Below are 7,413 nucleotides of genomic sequence, written 5' to 3'. Positions count from 1 at the left end.
CATAGACTGAGAAATCATCCATGAACACCTCCACAACATCCTCAATCAGATCAGAAAAGATCGACATCGTGCACCTTTGAAAGGTAGCTGGAGCATTATATAGACCAAATGGCATTCTTCGATATGCGAAGGTACCATAAGGACATGTGAATGTTGTTTTCTCCTGATCATTGGGATGTATGGGGATCTGGAAGAATCCTGAATATCCATCAAGAAAACAATAGAATGGATGATTTGCAAGTCTCTCAAGCATCTGATCAATAAATGGAAGTGGAAAATGATCTTTTCTAGACGCAGAGTTCAGTTTGCGATAATCAATACACATCCTATGCCCAGTGACTGTTCTTGTTGGTATCAATTCATCCTTGTCATTTTTAATCACAGTTATACCACCCTTTTTTGGCACAACATGCACAGGAGATACCCATTTAGAATCTGAGATAGGGTAGATAACACCAGCATCTAAGAGTTTAAGAATCTCTTTCTTTACAACATCCTTCAGGTTAGGATTTAACCTTCTTTGATGCTCGATAGAAGTCATTGATTCATCCTCAAGATGTATCCTATGCATACACAAAGAGGGTGATATTCTCTTGATGTCATCAAGTGAGTAACCTATTGCTTTTCTAAATCTTTAAGTGTTTTCAAAAGTTCAGATAGCTCAGTTTCAGTAAGTTCACTACTCACAATGACTGGATAAGTTCCATTAGGACCAAGAAATGCATACATTACACCATTGGGGAGAGGTTTAAGCTCCACCTTAGGCGCCTTAAGTTCGCTCCAGTCGTTTTGCTGGGTGTCCCCTTGTTGAATGACCGAGGCTTCCTGATGGACAATTTGAGGCAGCTCCTCATACTGATCCTTACTACCAAATCCTCTGTGTGAATCCAACATCATCCCATAGGCAGCACTCTCCAGGTTCTGAATCACTTCAGCTGGCCTTTCTATCGTCAAAGCATGATGTAGAGGGTCTTCTATTGACAATTCTTCAAAGAGCTCATCAGCAAGGGCATCCATCTCTTCAATGTAGAAAACTTGCCCTTGAACTGTTGGTTTCTTCATTACCTCCTTGATGTCAAAGTGAAGAACATATGCCCTTTACCCAAGTGGAGATCAATCTTGCCTTCTTTCACATTAACAATTGCTCCTGCTGTAGCTAAGAAAGGCCTTCCAAGGATTAAAGGATCTGCAGCTTCCTCACCCATCTCAAGCACCACAAAGTCTGTAGGGATCTCATATTTTCCAACCATAACGGGGAGGTCCTCCAAGATACCCACCGGGTACTTCACTGAACGATCAGCCAATACTAGAGACAGTCTACACTTCTTGTACTGAGTGAAACCAAGCTTCTTAGCAACAGATAAAGACATCAAGCTGACACTAGCTCCCAAATCGCAGAGACATCTATCAAATACCATAGGTCCAAGAGCACAAGGCAATGTGAAGCATCCTGGATCTTCTAGCTTCTTTGGAACAACAAGCCTTTGGATGATGGCACTGCACTCATGAGTGAGAATCACCATGCCCTCCATCTCTTTCTTCTTTGCAGCTACAACATCTTTCAGGAACTTACTATATTGAGGAATTAGCATGAAAGCATCAATGATGGGCATTGTGACTTGAACTTCACTCATTTGCTTCTCAAATAGAGCTTTGTACTTCTCTAGCAGCTGCCTCTTGAATCTACCAGGGAATGGTAGTTTGGGTTCATAAGGAGGAAGAACAAAATAATTTTCACTTGCTGGAGCAACAACTTCACCATCTTTCACTGTTTTCTTCTCTTCCCCAACCTTTCCTTTACCTTTCGCTTCCACAATCTTCTCCAAGATTTCATCATTGATTTTCTCATCAACAATCACCACTTCATCATCTATGTTGATGGCAACCCCCTCACCTTGTTTCTCAGCATCCTTGGTGAGAGCTTTCTGAGGTAACTCCTTACCACTCCTGAGGGTGATAGCTTTCATGGTCTCCTTGGGGTTTTGCTCAGATTTTCCAGGTAAAGAACCTTGTTGGCGATTTTGTTGAGTGTTCATGGCAGCAAACTGGTTCTCCAAGGTTCTGAACTTGTTGTTGAGCTCATTGTAGCTTCCATCAATCTCTGCGTGAAGGTTTTTCAACTCATAGCCAACATGCTTCTCACTTCTTGTCTGAGACTCCAAGATTTGTTTTAGTAGGGCATCAGTGCTGCTGACTGGAGGAGTAGAGGTAGAAGTAGTAGGTTGTTGTTGGGCTGGTTGTTGTCCTTTGTTGTTGAAACCGGGAGGAGGGTTTTGTTGAGGCTGATAGCTGCCTTGCTGGTTGTTCCGAGGCTGATAACCACTCTGTTGGTTGTTGGGGTAAGATCTCCGTTGGTAGTTGTTGTACTGAAAGTTTGGCTCTTTCTTGTACCAGCTACCATTGTTGTTGATGAAACACAGCTCTTCTTGCCCTTCCAAACCATCAACTTCCTGGACAACAGGTGTGGCGTCTTTGTTTAGGTTACCAACAAAGTGCAGCTGCTCTTGGGTGGCCTTATCAGCAATGAGAATGTCAATTTTATCCTGGAGAGCCTTTAACTCCCTCCTCGTCTGCTTTTCATCTGTTCGACTGCCTCTGTCGTGGTCTCCACTGTAGACAGCATCACTCTTTACCATATTGTCAACCAGCTCTTCTGGATCTTCCTCAGTTCTCCCCAAGAAGAACCCATTGCTAGATGTATCCAGTCTGGCCCTGTACTTAGGAAGAGCACCACGGTAGAATGTGCTCAGCAAGCTCTCCTTAGAGAAGCCATGGTGTGGGCATTGAGCTTGGTAGCCCTTGAATCTCTCCCAGGCTTCACTGAAGCCTTCCAAGCCCATCTGTTGAAAACTGAAGATCTCATTTCTCAGCTTAGCAGTTCTTGAAGTAGAGAAGAACTTCTCCAAGAAAGCTTTCTTGCAGTCATCCCAAGTGGTGATTGAGTCACTTGGCAGAGACTTCTCTCACTGTCGTGCCTTATCCCCCAAAGAGAAAGGGAATAACTTCAGCTTTAAGGCATCCTCAGACACACCATTGGTTTTTGACAACCCACAGTAGCTGTCAAACCTGTCCAAGTGATCAAATGGGTCCTCTAGAGCCAAGCCATGATACTTGTTGTTCTCGATCACGTTGAGGAGTCCTGATTTGATCTCAAAGTTGTTGGTTGCTACAGCTGGTGCTCGGATTCCCAATCTATGACCATGAATGTTGGGACGGTCGTAAGTGCCAATGGGTCGAGCTGCTCACTGTTGGTTTTGAGGTACGTTGTTGGCATCATTTTGATGTATGTCTCCCATATCAGTATCCAATCTCTGCAAGTGAGACTGTTTCTCTTCTTCTCTTCTCTTTCTAGCACACTCTCTCTCTAAAGCTCTGATGTCTGCGGCTCTTGGAACTAGGTTTGATGAACCCCTGCTCCTCAAGTTCATACACCTGTAAATTAAAGGGAGGTGAAGAAGAAGAATCAGTAACTAAAGAAAATTAAAATGATTTAGTCTCAAGCAAATGACTAAATCTCAATGTTCAAATCTACTTAGAATTTGGCAACGGCGCCAATTTGATATTAGGAGTTTTCAAGGCTCCTAAGACAAATGTTGTAGTATAAATGATTGTCGAAACAATTCCAAGGGATTTCAAGCACTAAGAATGCAAGTACTTACTTAATCTAAGTGCAACCGATGATTTTAAAGGTTTTCTAAACTAATGATTATTACTAATGCAGTTTCAGAATAATAAAAACGGTAAATGAGTTGACTTTTTTAACTAAGGAAATGAGAACTCATGGGCATAGGAATTAGACCTTGGGTGATCAAGTTTCGAACTAAGGATGACAAACGAACAATCAAACTATCAACCTTAAGCTTAGACACGATTCTAAACAAACTCTATGTCTAGATGAATGTTCATTTACTAACACATTTCAAACAACAAATGTCTTCGGTTGAATAATGTGGAAGCAATCATTACTAACAGGTCTAAGGCTATCTTAGCATTTTTAACAACAAATGTCTTTGGCAAAATATGCTAAAAGCTTAGAAGAGTTGTTTCAGGCATTCCATCGAACACCTTTTGGGTGGGAAATGCCTAAAGATCAACTTTTGAGAAGCTAACTCAGAAGATGCATTATGATTACTCTACTAGCAAGGTTTTGGAATGATCTACTCTAAAACATCCTAGCTCTAACTTAATCACCCTTAATCTTCCTAACCCATGAATTCAAATGGTGATTACTCACTACTCTTCATGATTCCTCTTAAACCCATTTTGGATTTCAGATTAATCATACAGAGGGATACAACAACGAATTGGAAACACAGAATTGCAATAACTAGATGAACAAAGATGATTCAAGAGATGAACTTTCCAAAGGTTTTTTCTTAGAACAAAAGATAATCTGTCTGGTGGCTGCCAAGAATACTTAAAACATAGGTTTTCAGAAGTAAAAACGTGCATAATAAAATGACCAAAAGGCCCTTGAGTAGAAATGAATTCGAGTAATCAGACGTCGCGCAGCGACCTCCAGTAGTCGCTCCGAGAGGTCGCTCCAGGCTTCGGGAGCGACCTGGAGGGGTCGCTGCGAGACGTCGCTCTGGGTCGCTCTTCGCGAGCGACCTCGCTGCGTCGCTCCGGTCAAGTCGCTCCGGGTGATGGAGACGCGAGCGACCTCGCTGCGTCGCTCCGGTCAAGTCGCTCTGAAAGGGTGTCACAGCGACTTCACGGTGTCGCTCCGGTGAGGTCGCTCCCATGCACTGCTCGTCCAATGATCACCTTTTTCACCTCTTTTGAGCTCCAAATGCACCCAAATGTTTCCAAGAACTCCATGTGGTACTCCAATACCTGATAAGGACTCATGTATGCAAAATGCAACCTAAACATGGCTAAATCCTAGTCTATTTGATCAAAATGCACATGGGTGAATGGATAAGACAATGAAAATATGCAAGATATCAATCATCCAGTTCGTTTAGTAATCTCTCGCACAACTATCCCAACCCAAATAAGTTGCTTTAGGTCAGGACTGAAGAAAGATATACATACCTATTAATTGTTACAAGAAGAATATATAACCTGTTTATATAGAGATGAATCGCCATGTGATTTTCTTAGTTCACTGATGTGATTATCTCGAATACCTCAGCCGTAAATGATAACCCGCCTTGCCCTTTTCGAGTACTTTCTTCTCGGATTGCTTTTATCTGAAGCAACATCAATTATCATCACTTAAATTACTTATTACATCTCAAGTAGCAGATATGACAGAGCAAAAATAGACTCTCACCATTATATGTTTCTTTTGTACGTAGAAACCCATCTCCATGAGAAGTGTTTTGATGTTCGAGAAGTTTTAGTTTACGCGTTGCCACAAAGTCTATCGTCCTAACGTTTTAGGGATGGATTTTTGGATTTTACGGAGCCCACTCAGACGAACTTTGCGGGGGAACCCTTGGGTTTTCTAAATCAAGCCAGTTTTACATGAAAAAGATTGAATCTTTAGCTTGTGGTTTTACAAGCAAGACTTCTCTAGGACCTAGAGTAGATCTGTGTGTTTTGAGGTCATGGGGAATCCAATGGGGACGAGGTTAGCAATATAATATTGTAGATTAAAATTTCTTACTTATTTCTTTAGAATCGTAACATTTATCCTTCTTAATTAGGTGGTTTCACATTTGTAACTGACTTAGAATTTACGCTAATTTCTATATTCTTGTGTTTGTATGCTGTCACATGATTCCTATCACAGCATAATGAATTCAGACTTGGAGAGTTGACCAAGCTTGAAGACTTTTTCGTTTGCTTAATACCATATTTTCATTTTACCTAATAATGTTGTTTTGCCTTTTAGATTTTTGTTAAAGAACTATTTATTATCAGTTTTATAATTATGCATCTTAGTAAAATCGAACTTTTTAGTTATAAGACTTTTTACATTTAAAGAACCAAATCGATGTACACATTAAACTTATAAAAAAATCCATCTTAGAACCAAATCGAAGTCCACATTAAACAGACCTAATGTTTTCTTATCTTATAAATAACGAAATTAATAATCTCATTCCGCGCAAAGCGCGGGTTATCACCTAGTAAATGGTATTGAGAATGATGTGGATTAACCAGGGTTTAATACAGAGAATGGTTACTAACTCTTCGATAAAATTTAACAATATGAGAACTAGATTTTAAGGTCATTACTGAACTGGCAAAAATAAAAACAGGCAAATCTAGCTTTCAGGCGAGCTTTGCTTGTCCAGTGCCGGAAGGTCAAAAAGAAGTTAGTGATCTCCAATCACCAAATTTCCTAGGCCAAAGCTAAGAATCGATGCCAAATGATCAAACGCGTCTTTATGAGAGAATCTGAACTTTGATAACAATACAAATACAATTTCTGCATATAAAGATTAGAAAATATTTTTTTTATCAAAAAAGAAGATTAGATAAATATTTATTAAAAAAGAGCAGAGAGACTTATAGCCATCAGAAGGAAAAGGCCATTGTGTTTGTTTTTGGTGTAAAGGTAAGAACACACATAAGAAAACAAAAAGATACTTATAGTCGATATTGGCCTAAACATACGAAGCCAAAACAACTACCATAGCACCAAGACAGGCGTATCCAAATATGTTGGAAACAGTTATTACCCCTTCGATATATACAAAACACATTTTTAAACCTTATTTTCGTCTACAATAATTCACAATGCCTGTGAATTTTCTAGATTTGTAGAGTTTATAATTATGAAACCATACCGTATTTAAAAATAATAATCAGAAGCTATCAATCTTGTTAGTATCTCATGTAAACAAATAAAAAGTAAACACTTTTAAGTTTTAACCCATTCGACAAAATGACGTCAACACAAAAACAACCCCTGTGATGATGATATCTTGATACTTAGTTAAATAAACCCACGCTCTTGTCTTCTATAGTTGAAATGATAATTAGAGTATATACCAATTAATAATTAGCACAATATTAAAAAGGGCAAATCTCCAAAATAGCACATTTCTAAGTTTATATCACAAAAATAGCACTCAAAAACTAAAATGACCAAAATAGCATATTTCTAAGTTTATCCTTTGAAAGTTTAATTTTTTTATTTTTCAAAATTTGAAATCTTATCCCCAAAAACTCATTTCTCAACTCTAAACCCTAAACTCTAAACTCTAAACCCTAAACCCTAAACCCTAAAATCTAAACCCTAAACCCTAAACTCTAAACCCTAAACCCTAAACCCTAAACCTTAAACCCTAAATTCTAAACCCTAAACCCTAAACTCTAAACCCTAAATCCTAAACCCCACCCTTTAACTCTAAATCCTAAGTTTTTGACTTTTGATAAAACATTAAGTGCTATTTTTGTGACTTTTGACCTTGAGTGCTAGTTTGGAAACAAAAACTTGATTTAGTGCTATTTTTG

At 39.1% G+C, this 7,413-nt stretch overlaps 1 non-coding gene across 1 annotated transcript; it reads left to right on the top strand.

The window, feature by feature from the left end:
* Window positions 1-2,766: 2,766 nt before the first annotated feature.
* Window positions 2,767-2,873, top strand: LOC125588010. Its single transcript, XR_007324406.1, has one exon. It is a non-coding gene; the product is annotated as a small nucleolar RNA R71 (small nucleolar RNA).
* Window positions 2,874-7,413: the final 4,540 nt, after the last annotated feature.

The sequence above is a fragment of the Brassica napus genome, chromosome C5 (genome assembly GCF_020379485.1).
Source record: "Brassica napus cultivar Da-Ae chromosome C5, Da-Ae, whole genome shotgun sequence".
Taxonomy (NCBI): Eukaryota; Viridiplantae; Streptophyta; class Magnoliopsida; order Brassicales; family Brassicaceae; genus Brassica; species Brassica napus.
The sequence above is the reverse complement of the archived record's forward strand: the minus strand, read 5'-3'. Positions and strand labels throughout refer to the sequence as shown.